The following is a 14,041-nucleotide window of genomic DNA, read 5'->3' on the forward strand; positions in this document are numbered from 1 at the left end:
TCTAGAAAATGACCTCTTCGTACCACATCAGAAGCTGCATCTAGTCCAAATCTCTATCATTTCGTGTGAATTATTTTAATAGCCCCAAACTGCCAACAATTAATACTTTCACACAGAAGTAAAAGAAGATTCTTAAAAGTATATCAAGTCATTTTAGTCCTTTGTTCAAAACTATCCAGAGAGCTGGAGAAGTAGCTCAGAGGTAGAGCACTTGCTTAGCATGCACAACTCCCTGGGTTCGACCTCCAGTACCACAATAAATAAATAAATAAATAAATAAATAAATAAATAAATAAATAAATAAATTCCAGTGGTTCCAATTACTTGAAGAACAAAATCCTATCTCCTTATCAGAAGCTGGCAGGTCCTCCATGGTCTGGCTCCTGACTTCCTTTCCAGCCTGGTTTCCTACTACTTTTCCCTTCACTTACTCCACCCTAGTTATGCCCAGATTCTACTACGTTCCCTTGGACATGCCAACCTCATTCCTACCTTGGAATCTTTGTATAAGCTAGAACACTCTGTTTTATAAATTCTGTACTCTCTCAATTTGGCATTAAAATTCTTTCCTGACCATCCTATCAAAAATAATTCCTTTTTTTTTCTTTTCATTATTTAGATTAGGCACTACATGATATGTATATTAGGTAGTGTAGAGTCAGGAGACAGAAACCACACCAGATATTTGATTAGGGATATTTTAATATAAAGAGCAATAACTGGTGGGAGGTTGTTAACCAATTTTTTTAAAAAAAGTAGAAGAGGAATTAACCTAAGGGGTCTAAATGTAGCATAGGAATAAGGACAAGTACTCTGTCCTAAAGAAGACGCAAAGACTGAAAGAGTCCTCCCAAGGCTGAGATTCAGACCTTTTCAGAGAGAGTGTGGCTACAGGAACATGCATTCTGTCTGTGGCAAACAGACTTCCAAAGGGAGTAGCCTACCACTGGTGTCCAGAAGCAGTTTGCTTTTGCCAGAGGATGTGGACAGTTGGAGCTGGTCTCTAGAATTAGCCCTCATTTTCAGAAGACATGGCCAGGCCAGGCTGCTCTTGCTGGAGGGTGTAGGCACTTCAGAATTGGTGGGAGGTGGCCCTTGTAGGGTATAGCACAACCTAACAGGTACAGCTGGAGCTTGCCTACGTGGTCTCCAGAGCTTCCTTACTGGATTTTAAAAAAATTAGAGGGTGGGGGTCTTGAAAGAACTGTCTTCCTGACTCTATAACCTTGCTCTGTTTTCTATTGAAGATTAACATTCTGCCAGGTGGCAAGGGAGAGATGTTCACAGGGTCTGCCTTCTATATCTAAACAGGGTAAAGAAAGGATTCAGAGAAGCAATAAATTGATCACTGGCCCAACACTTTGTGTATTAATCTCTTTGGCTTTTGTTTCCATCCCACTAGAATAAAAACTGTATGAGAGAAAAGACTTTATCATATTCACCCCAGTGTCCTAGCATCTAATACAGTTCCCAGGACATAGCAGATATTCAGTAAATACTGATTAAAGGAAAATGTTAATATGTAGCCTGGATCTTTTTGGAAGAAGCCATTTGTTCTTTCTGTTATTTGACATCTGTTTACTCAATTTTTGACAGTTATGCCCCATTTGCAATCTAAAAATCAACCCTTTCAAATTTCTTTCCTTTCTTTTTTTTTTTTTCCACTCTCAGGCCCTGTAGGTGCATTGCATGCTTCAGTGGTGAACATGAGTCCTGAGGCGATTAATCATCGTATTATATCCTTTAGCCAATGAGCAGCAGGCCCAGATGTTTTCTAGAACTTGTTGGTGAAAAGGAGCCCAGTGTCTTGAGATTTTCATGGCTAAAGCAGCAAACCTAGCAGAAACTTCAGTCATCATGGGAGGGCTTGTCTGAAGTCAGAGCTTCCAGAGATAACAGCCAAGTGGAGAGATGGAGAGATACTGGCTCCAGGTGACATCATTCGACTCTCCAGATCCAGCCAGCCATAGACTTTTTAAGTTACACTAATCAGTAATTTTATATTTTACCTGCCCAACATGTTTTATTGCTTGGTTTTAGGTTTTGTTGCTGTAGTTTGTCTGTTCCCTTACAGTTAGATAAGTTCTGTTCTACTTTCTAATCAATTTCAAGCTCCTAAGGGAGAAGGTCCTTGCTTTATACCACCTTAGTACCACCTGATGTGTTGGAAGACATTCAATATGCTCAAAAATTATCTAGCACCAATATATGACAAACTTCTGGAAACTCACTGTCCATTTTTCTCTTAGATCTTCATTCTAGAATAATTTCTTTGAGATATATTCATCTATGGACAGAGAAAACTGAATATTCCAATTTTGAAGTTTCTTTATTCATAGACAAATGGATGAAGAAACAGCTTTGAAACTCACAGCAAACCTTAAGCTAGCCAAAAATAACTAATAACTACATAAATTCCTATTGTACTTAGAATCCAACTGAATGGAAGTTCCAAAGTGGAACCACAGAGAGAAAGGGTAAGAATTAACAATAAAATTAACAACTGTCTGGCAGTGTGGTGGAGGATCCAGGATGGTCCACCCATAGCCCCTCTTCGGGACCATTCATAAATCCCCAGATGCTAGGAACATCTTTCCCTGATGGATCAAAACTCAGAGGCTTAAAGGACATTGCCTCTCCTCAGGAAACTGCCTTGCTCAAGGTTACACCCCACCCCTCCAGGCTGATGTGGATTATAAAGAACCAGTCTCCTCACCTTGATTTGGATAAGTCTTGAAGCATTATCACAATTCTAGGACTCCTTGAAAGAATGCCTGAGACCTCAATTAAAACTGTTTTCCCCATGCCCAAAGCTCCCTTACTCACTTATTAATGACATCTTTCATGAAAGCACTCCCCAGTAAACCTTATGCATGCAATTCTCCACCTCAGTGTTTTCCAAGAACATGATTTAAGACAAGCAAAAAAGAAAAGACATTAAGAGAAGATGAATAACATGAGTCTTTGCATATAAAAATAATTGAGGGCGAGGCTACAACTGTGAGAGATTATCACAGACTCTTATAAAGCCACAATGTTCTGATTCAGAATGCATTTGGCAGGATGACCTCAAACTATGGAATCTTATAATAGGAGAATGAGGGAATTGAAATCTTAGTATTTAAAAACTTGGTGTCTTAAAACCAGATCTCTGTTTTCATCACTGCCAACACCAAAGTGCACTACAATTAAAGATTTAAACAACAAAATCTAAAGTAGATAGATATTTATATATGTCCATTCCTCGTAGTGGTTTGACTTCCCTGACTTAGCCATGGCTGATGCATTGTTGAATTGATATGGATCCATATTGGCACATTGAAATGCTAAGCAAGAGGTATTAAGACTGGAAAATTTTGAAAAATTAATGATTTAATGAGTGAGAAAATATTATAGGTAGAGCTTGCATTTGCCTAAATACCCCTAAATTGAGAAAGATGAAAATAGCAACTTCCCTGGAAAGTTTACAGAAGATACTAGAAGAACTGAAAAGACACATTCTGTTTTATAATAACCTATGGTTCTACTGTTTCTTTAGTTGATCTTGACTGGTTTTTTTTATTTTCATGTTCCAGTGAGTGAGAAGGAAAACAATTTGGTTGAGGTAAAATGGCTTATACAGAAAGCAACCAAAATGCTGGATATTTTTTTTTAAGACTTTTTCTTCTAGACATTTTAGGTTCACAGCAAAATTGAGAGTAAGATACAGAGATTCCCAGGATAACACTTCCCTGAACACATGCACAGCTTCCTTGTTATTGCTACACTGATGAATCCATATTGGTACATTATATCACCCACTTCATAGTTTATGTCAGGAATCACTCTTGAATGTTGTGTGTTCTCTGTGCTTAGAAAAATGTAAAATGGCATGTGTCTGTCATTATAGTACCATACTGCCCTAAAAGTTCTCTGTGCTCTATTTACTTATCCCTACCCACTTCTAACCTCTGGTAACTTCTGTTTTTCTTGTTGTCTCTACTCCACAGATTTGCTTTTTCCATAATGCTATGTAATTGGAATCATATAGCTTTTCAGACTGGCTCCTATCATTTAGTAATGCATTTAAGGTCTTTTCATTGTCTGATCATATACTCCTTTTGAGAAATGAAAAATATTTCATGGTCTGAATGTACCCCAGTTTATTCATTAACCTACTGAAGAATATCTTAATTCACTCCAAATTTGGACAATTATGACTAAAGTTGCTGTAATCATCCATATGCAGGTTGTTGTGTGAATATAAGGTTTTTATTTCATTGGGTAAATGCCTAGGAATGTGTATCATATATATCTTATATAGTCACAGTTTAGTTGATTTTAAAAAACTGTCAAACTGTCTTCCAAAATTGTTGTACCATTTTGCATTCCCACCAGCAATTTTTAATCCTCCACATCCTTATCAGACATTGTCAGGTCTAGATTTGAACCATTCTAATAGGTGTACAGATGTATATCACTGTTGTTCTAACTTGCATTTTCCTGTGACATGTGACATATAGCATCTTTTCATGTTTATTTGCCATCTACCTATCTTCTTTGGTAAGGTAGTCTGCTAGGGTCTTTGATCCATTTTTTAAATTGGATTGTTAATTTATTTATTGTTGAGTTTAAGAGTTCTTGGGCTGGGGGTATATCTCAGTGGTTGAGTACTTACATAACAGGTAAGACCCTAGGTTCTAACCCTAGTACCCTGCCCCCCCCAAAAAAAGAAAGGTTTTTTTCTTCTTTGTTTTATATTTTGGATAATAGTACTTTATCAGATATGTCTCTTGCAAATATTTTTCCTAGTCTGTGGTTTATGTTTTCATACTCTTGACATCTTTTCTAGAGGAGAAGTTTTGAGTTTTAATGAAGTCCAGGTTGCCAATTGTTTCTCTCACAGATCATACCTTTGATGTTTATCTAAAAAGTCATCATCATGCCAATGTCATTCAGGTTTGTCCCTATATTACCTTCCAGGGTTTTTATAATTTTATGCTTTATATTTTAGTCTAAGATCCATTTTGAGTTAATTTTTGTAAAGGATGTAAAGCCTTTGTCTAAATTCATTTTGTTCAAGTGGCATTTGTTTAAATTAAATATATATATATCTTTGTTACAGTATGTTGCCTTTGCTCCTCTGACAAAGATCTGTCCACACTATTTATGTAGGTGGGTACCAAATTTTTATATCAATTTTATTTTGTTTTCTTTAGATTATTGCTTTGAAGTAAGTGTGTGTGTGTGTGTGTGTGTGTGTATTTCATTCCTATTTTCCCAAAGGAGGTAAGGTTTTACCTAAAAAAGAAAAGGAATTTGCATCTTTTTCAGAGTATATAGCATTGTGAAAATATTTCCATCAAGATTACTTCTGATTCAATTTCTTCATAACATCTGTTTCTATTGAACAAAAATAATACGCTGTCATGTATCTGGGACATTCTCACACTTTCTATTTTCATATTAACAGCACAAAAACTGTCATTGTTAACTTGATATAACTGCCACCAACACCACACGTGGACACACGTGCCACACACTTACAAATTCATATGAGCCTGTTACTTGGATGTTCAGCAAAACTCTGCAATTTCCCTGACTCATTTCAACCAGTGTTTAATCTTACCATTTGGATATAAAGTGACATTTTTACTCAGCTGCAGTAAAATGCATATGTAATAGCAATATCTTTATTCTCATCTCTATTTTCCAAAATAAAAAAAAAAAGTGGCACATTTTTAAAAATAAAACAATATAAATTTCTTGTCTTTAAATTGAGGGGAAAATTAAAAAGAGAATTTCAACAATGTTAAAAAAAGGTGTTCAAAATTGAAGCATATTTTTTAAGATATTCCCTGATTAGGCACATCCCACTCCTAACAGTCCTTCCTGCTACTTCTTTTCAATACCTACATACCCATTTTGTACCTTATGATTGATAGGCATTAACATACTTTTCAAATTTTAATATTTTTACACATATATTACATATGCACACGTGTGTATGCAGTTACATATGTGTACATATGTGTCTTTCTAATTATACCTTCAATTCCTTAAGTGTGGATAAAAAGAAAAATATTCATTCACTCTCTCTTCTGGACATTTCCTCCAGGACTTTTCCACATGTACTTCAAACTCCAATCCTAAATGTCTTTTCTGCTTCTACCCCACCAGAGAGTCCCATTTCTCACTTAGCTTCATCAGTAGACACACTAGACACCCACGCCAGAAACCTACAAATCATCCCACTCTATTGCTTTACGTATCCACTCTGTTGCCAAATCTCGTAAAACCTGTCCTCTAAATTTCTCTCCAACCCAGTCCTCTTTTCCATTCCCTTTGAAAACCCTTTAATTCTTATTCTACAAATTTGGGGATGACTCATTTCATGGACTTCCACAGTTCGATTTTAGGGAGTCCAATCACTGGAGTTAAAACCTGAAAGGGGTTTATTTCTTCTAGTAACTGCCCCCAACTATGGTACATTGTAAATCTCCTTTCTATACCAGTTTCCTATAACTTTCATGACTTTTCATTATAAAAAGAGTAACATTTCCCGTCTAAAGTTCAATTTAATTTCTGGTTCCAGGCAGGGTTCTTCACTTGCCCATCTTCATGGTTGCATAGAACCTGTGGTTCCTGCAGCCTGGAGAGGGGGTGGGAGATACGAGGCATCTGCTCTTCACCCACATCCATCCTTTTAGGATCAAGCTTTCATTGTGTGCTAGAACCAGGCAGAAGAGTAGGGAAAGGTATAAACTTCTTGCTAAGTTGCACAAGAGTGCAGTTGAGAGGTCAGTGGCAGATGCCTTATCTACAGAGCCAATGAGAATGAACTGTGGGCCCAGTGCTGGGCAGCAATAAACCTCAGAGAGATTCAGCCAGCCCTTCTGGTGGGCCCCATGCAAGTGTTGTACTTATTACATCCCTCCACTGTATCCACATCTTTGTTCCCTGCATGTCAGTAAGCCCAACAGACAGTGACTCACTTTCACAACAAAGACAAACTCTAGGACTTGCTGGCCTGAGTAGAACCAATCATTTCACTATTTTTTTTTTTAAGTACTGCCAATTGAACCCAGGGGTACTTTACTACTGAATTACATCCCCAGCACTGTTTATTAAGTTTTAAGACAGGTTCTCATTCAGTAGCTAAGTTGTGGAGGTTTCTCTTGAGTATGCAATCTTCCTACCTCAGCCTCCCAAGTAGTTGGGATTACAAGCATACACCATCACATCCGGCTGATATCCATCATTCTCACCTAAGAAATGTTAATGCTCTGGGCTGACTCCAGCCTACATCATCCCGGCAGTTTCCTTCACACTGTTTTTAATTCTCTTTTCCCTTGACCAAGTAGCACAGGATTGGGTTAGCAAGTTCAATGATCAAGAGAATTCAAAGGGATAACAAATGTCAGTCATCCATTCTTCTGTACAAACCCAATATTTAAGAGCAATTCTCTTGGAGTCCTCTTTCTCTTCCCTGGAGAAAATCTTTCCCCAGGAACACTGCACTTCAGAAACCTCAAGATGGTACCCTACTAGTCTTGGCATATGGAAGAGTAAGAGCAAGGTTGTTGGTAGGGTCAGTTCTGACTTTGTTATGCTCTCCAATAAGCTCAATGTCTGGAATTTCTTTTTTTTAAAAATCTGTTACTTAATGCTTTTGACTTCAACCTCAGTCCACAGTCACAACTCTTGGACCCTAGAGGGGAAATAACACACTTCATGTTGTATTGTACTCCTAATTGGTATTCCCATCTATTGTCTCGTTCATGTTCCATTCAGCATTTTCTGGGAAATCGTGGAAAAGCCTAATTCCCTGAAAATCAATTTCCTGAAAGCCAATTGACTAAATGAACAACTCGCCAAATTTTTCAAGTTTACTCATTTACCAAAAGCTTATTTTTCAGAAACCAATTTACCAAAAGTCAGTCCATCCAAGACTATTTTGCTGGAAGCCTATTCATCAAACAAAAAATTATCTGAATTACAGATTTCCCAAATACTTTCTTTCTGTTATCAACTTAAAATTTATAGCCAAGTTGCTTGGGAAATTTAAATAACCTTTAAACCTTTGTTTTGAAGTTTAAGCTTATTTTTTACTAAGATTTAGACTAGGCATAAGGTTTTATTTTGCTATAGCCATTTCATTCCGCTGGTTAAACAATAAATTCATTAGTCCCTCAAAGCTCGATGTCAACTCTGTGCATGATTCACATCTCACATGTGGAAAACTTCTCAAGTTTTTGAAACACATATACAATATTCTTAGAATTGAGCCAGATGAACATGTCTGAGAAGTGAATTCTGAGAAGTACAAAGAGCAACTGACTCTACTGTATATATCTTAATAAAACCTCAATTATTTATAAGATCCTTGACATCAAGATATGTACAATACTTGTAATTCAAAACACTGTACAAATGGGTGGTTTTAAAAACAACTGAGATCAAAAGTAGAGGAAAAATCCAAACATTAATAAGCTTTGCTTGGCCATAGTAAAAAGTTTGCCACCAAATCAAATTAAACCTCAATAGAACCTCCCAATGGTCAAATATTAACTCACAGAAATCTTCAAAAATTAAAACCATTCCTTTCCATGACAATTGCCTAAAACTTTATCACAGATACCAGAAGTAAATTTTTGTAAATTAGTGAACTTGTTAAATTTTTAAATTAGGCCCTGAATAGCAGTGAACCAGGTGTAACAACCAAGTAGCAACTCACGTCAGGCCTGATGTTGACTTGGAGCCTGGATTATAGCCACACCGCTTGGGAAGGGTAACTCCTTCCTCAGCTGCAGTGGAGAAACAGAGCTGGAGGTGTGTGCTGAGAAAATTTTAAAGACCTAGGACCATGTATTTCAGGCATATGCAAATGAGAAAATGTACACAAAGGAAATTGTATGCACAGAATTTCACAGGGAAGAGCATGTAGCTGACAGTTGCAGGTCGGGGTCTACTGAGCACAGGATCTTCATGTGTGGAGGAAACACATTGCTAGCAATGTCCTGATGGATCAGAATTTCCCTTGAAGGACATAGCAGCCTCACTCCCCCAAGCAGGCTTAAATCAAGTAAGAAGTAAAGCCTTGCTGATAAAAGTAATAGTAAGTAAAATACTAGCCACTAGTTACCAAAGGCTACTAATTATCTGTCATTGACTAAGATCAATCTTAAACATCAACAATGACTGAAACTCACCCTAACCATAAACCTTCAGAACTTTAAAATCTGAGTTGCTTTGCCTCACAAAACAATTCCAACTAACTGCATGTTCCTCTCCCATTGCTTTCAACAACCCCCTACTTATATCATCTTAAAAGAGGGCAGCAAATTTTTAAATCCAAAATAGGTATTTGATATCTCCTTGGTATGAAAAGAAAGAATAATACAGTGTGAAAAGAAAGCCAACCCGTCCCAATGAAGTCTCCTTTGATATAAAGAGGAAGGAACAAGAATTCAGGGAAATATCATCACAGGATGAGCTGAAGGAGAATATTTAATGGAGCTTTTAAATTAAGTTCATTAGTTAGTCTCATGACTTCAGTGATGATATAATAAATGAACATGAGACTTTCCTAAAGTAAGATATGTCCTGTGATTTTTTGTTTTCCTGAATGATGGTGACCCTTCTAGTGTGTACAGAAGCATGGTCACAAAGTGTCATGGAAGCTTAGAGGCACTGGTTGCAGGCACAGCCTTGGGCCAAGTCACCTGTTTTATTAATCAAGATTTTCTAGAGAACAGTACCAAAAGGAGACGCATGTGTGTGTGTGTGTGTGTGTGTGTGTGTGTAAAGCTTCTGCCATATATACATACACCAGAATATACGTGTATATATATATGTGTATATATATACAACCAGAAGCTAGAAAGTCCACTATGTCTATCTGCAGGCTGGAGAGCTGGAGAAACCAGTAGCTGCATGGTCCAAGATGCTGAAGGCTCAAAACAAGAGAGATCAACAATGCTACCCAAGTCCAAGTCTGAAGGCCTGGAAACTTCCTGGAGAATCATTGGCAGAGTCCACTTTAGAAGACTGAAAGAACTGGAGCCTGATGTCCTCAGGTGATCACCGCAGCAACCAAGAACCTGTTCAAGAAGAATCAAACTTTCATCTGCTGCTCCTTCCTTGTTCTTTCAACTTTCATTTTATCCAAGCTTCCAATCTATTGGATGGTGCTGCCCAAACTTAAGAGAGGGTCTCCACTTCAGTTTGCTATCCCACATGCCAGTCTTTCCTAGACACATTCAGAAGCCTCTTAATCTTAGGTATCTCTTAATCCGATCAAGTTAACAATTCAGATTAACCATTACACCTGGTATGCAATCTTTACAACAGCCCTAGAAGTTAAGTATGACTCGAGTCTCACAGAGAGGCAAAGTAGAGTTCAGAACATTTGTTAGTTACCCAAAGACGCATTATCTAGAAGAGCTTATTGATTATTCATATCAACAATATCAATGATGGCTTTCTAGCAATGCAACCCACTGACATTCATAACACTTTTCTGAGTTTGCTGTCTGTACCACATCTTATTTGGCACAGTAGAACTCAAAAAAAGGAAACACATACGATTTATTCTCCCCTTCTCATCTACATTTTTGTAGGTTTTGTTTATGTATTTCCCCTGGGCTTTTTCATTTCAAGGTAGAACACTTCGGCTTGTATTTTACGTGAAGGCCACAGTCAAAATATTTTCCTATTTCTTTTTCATTATTTGATACTTGAAGATTTTTCAAGTAATCCTACATGTTCTGAGTAGGAACTATTACATTTTTGTATGACCTACTATTTCCCTCTATCAAAACAAAAATAGATATTTTTTTCCTAAATAATAACAGGTCTCCTTGACATGAAGGTAGCTAGGAATTAAGAGACCCAGGGTCAGTTCAGCATCACACTGAACTTGTCACCTGACTTAGATACCACAAAGGTGTCAGCTCATAGACTAAACCCCTTCCTACTCAGAGTCTTCCTCTCCACATCCAGAAACACAAGTGGTCTGATTCACTTCCATCTGTGTAGGGAAAAGTGTAGCTTAGTGTCAAGCTTCTCTGATCTCATGGTGTTGCAAAAAAAAAAAAAAAATCCTTAATAAGCAGTGTTTCTTAACTTGCTGTCAGGAACATTGTTTCTTCTCCCAAATCCTTGTCCTTCAGCTAACTTACACCTCTTCTGATACTGTCGTTAGAACACAATGTGACTACTACTGCTAATGCATTGGACATAGTCTGAGTATTATTTCTCATTTAGAGACAGTAAAGCTCTTTTTTTCCTGTAATATATCACAATGGTGTGGATAAATATTGCTATCATTCCCTTGGAAAGGCAGATATTGCAAGTGATTGTTTTAAATTGAAATTATTAATCTAAACAACTCTGAAAACCTAAGGCATAACTATTATAGGAAGTCAAACTATTATAGGAAGTCTTTGTTTTATTGCATGTGGTTTTTTTTTGTTTGTTTGTTTTTTGTTTTTTGTTTTACTTTGGTGCTGGCAATAAAACCCAGGACTTCATGCATACAAGCCAAACACTCTACCACCAAGCCACATCCCCAGGCCAGGAAGTTTTTTAATTTACCAATATACTGATTTAGAAAATAGTCAAATGGGATGTTATAAAATTGCCGAAACACTCACTGTGTTTGAAAAGTCTTATTCAAATTAGCGTGGCTTAAGTTCATATACATTTTATTTGTTTTTTTTTCCTGCTTTATTTAAATTTATTTATACAATTTTATAAAAAGTCACAGATCAAGGGAGAAAAGCAGAAACTTGCCATTTGAAAAAAAAAAAGATTTGTGTGCATGTTTGTTCATAAAGTTGCAAAACAATCAACATAAAATTTGGGCTTCAAAAGTAAGCATTTTATTTGTGAGTATTTTTAAAGATAAACAAATTGTCTTATCAAATTCTTCCCTTAATTTATAGCTACTTGAATACCAATACAATCAATTGGAAATCCTTTATCAAAATTATTTCTTTTTTCTGTTCAGAAATACAATTACTTTTCATAAAACTGATGCCATCATCCTTCACAGCAATGTCAAATTTATGCCAACAAGGGTCCATTTTGCGAAAAAGAAATAAACCAGATTTTCTGGTTTTCTTCTGGCTGTTTTTTTGATATATATTTTTTTCTTTCAAGAAATACAGAGCCTCTGTTTATGAGAGATGCCTACACATTTTTTCAATTTAGCCATTGCACTCACCTTTCTGATTTTATTACAAATCTAATTTTATACATCTATTTTCTGATATTAATAACGTTCCAGCCCATATCCTTTCTTCCATAACCATTTCACTGGTTTGACTGTAGGAAAATGCAAGAAAATGGACCTGGGAGCAGAGCTCTGGGACTGTTTCCACACTCAAGAGCCACTTCATAACTTCCCGTCCACAACTACAGCCTCCCAGGAAAGCTTTGTGGTACTAGCTTCAGCCTCTGGTATCGTTTCTCCTCCATAAGACAGGTCTTCTGATGGGCGACAAATCTCAAAACAGCTCCTACCAACCTTGTCTCTGGTGTCTGTCAGAGCCATTCAGTTTTTAAAGGCTAAAAGAAAGTAGGCAGCTGCCAGGAGGCATCCCTTCATGCCCCAGACCCCGACCCCGCCATCCATGCTCATGAATAGGGCCACAGGGTAGATATCCAGCTGCTGGTAGGAAGAGTTATGAGTCTGTGCTGGATGAGGGGGAAGAGGAGGGAGAAGAAAATAAGACGATGTGATTCACGATCGCAAGTTTGAGAAAAGCCAGCTAGAAACAGAACTTGGTTTCAAAATTCAGGTATTGGTCTTTAAATATTAGATGACTGCCTTAGGCACTGTTAACCTTCTTGACTGAGTTAATAAATGACAAAAGGATCTGGACCAGTCTTCGCTGACCACAGTGGATGTGAACTCTTCAGAGGCTTTCTAAATAAATGGCCAGGGCGAGTGTGGACCAGTTAGATAGGGTTCACACTGGGTTAGGGTGCAGCTCATATGCTCTTGCCTAGCATATGCGGGTCCCTGGGTTTAATCTCCAACACTGCAAAAGAATTCTGAGGGATCAAGTCTTAATTGAACCACAAAGCTGAGAGTAGAATAGTCAAAACCAAAATAATATTAGAAAAATTAATATTTTTCAGTTCATAGAAAAATTTTAATTTTATAATTAATTATGGAGATTTTCAGGGGCTGGGGATGTGGCTCAATGGTAGAGCATTCGCCTTGCATGTGTGAGGCCCTGGGTTTGATCCCTAGCACCCAAAGGGGGAAAAAAGGACATTTTCAGATGATATCCTTTGGTACTTTATAGTGTTTCATAAATTGTAATTAGATGATTGGTTTTATAATTTTTTTAAATGCTTGCCATCATTTGTTGTGAAACATATTTTATTTGCATTGAATTTTGGTTTTTGTGGTCCTGATTCAGCTTCTTTATTCTATCAAATAATTTCTTAATTAAATGTTGCCAAAAAATGAAGAGTGAAGTTAATATGTGCACACCATACTCCTGATTTCTTTCGTTTTACCCTCATTCAATCAGCTGATTAACTTGCCTTTTTAAAAACTCTAGTATGCTTCTAAAGCACTATAAATAACCTTGACAATATCTAATAAAAATAGATGTTGTATCAGAAAACCACAGCAGGTTTTAAACTTAGTTTAGCAAAATCAACAACTTCCTCACAAGACTGATGAACTGCAGTGACGTGGTTTTAACAAAAGCATTTCTAGCAACCAGATAAGCAAGTGTCTTCTTGACATAGATGGATGATAGCACATGTGCCAGAAGCCAGTGGAAAATAGGAGCTGTCATCTAGAAAATGACAGAGCCATTTCGAGTCCCTCTAGATTAGCACTCCATCTTCGGCTGAGCAGATACACTGTTACCTGAAGGTCTATTGCCAGCAAATCAGAAGCAAGAGGGCAGAGCCCTATCTTTCTGAGAGGACTGGAATCTTCAGAGGCTCAAGTGCAGAGAAAGCGTATGATGACATCCAGTTTCCTACAAGACTCGTTTCATTAAAAGTACTACCATGTAAGTCAGCAAAAAAA

This window comes from Sciurus carolinensis, chromosome 6, assembly GCF_902686445.1.
Source record: "Sciurus carolinensis chromosome 6, mSciCar1.2, whole genome shotgun sequence".
Taxonomy (NCBI): domain Eukaryota; kingdom Metazoa; phylum Chordata; class Mammalia; order Rodentia; family Sciuridae; genus Sciurus; species Sciurus carolinensis.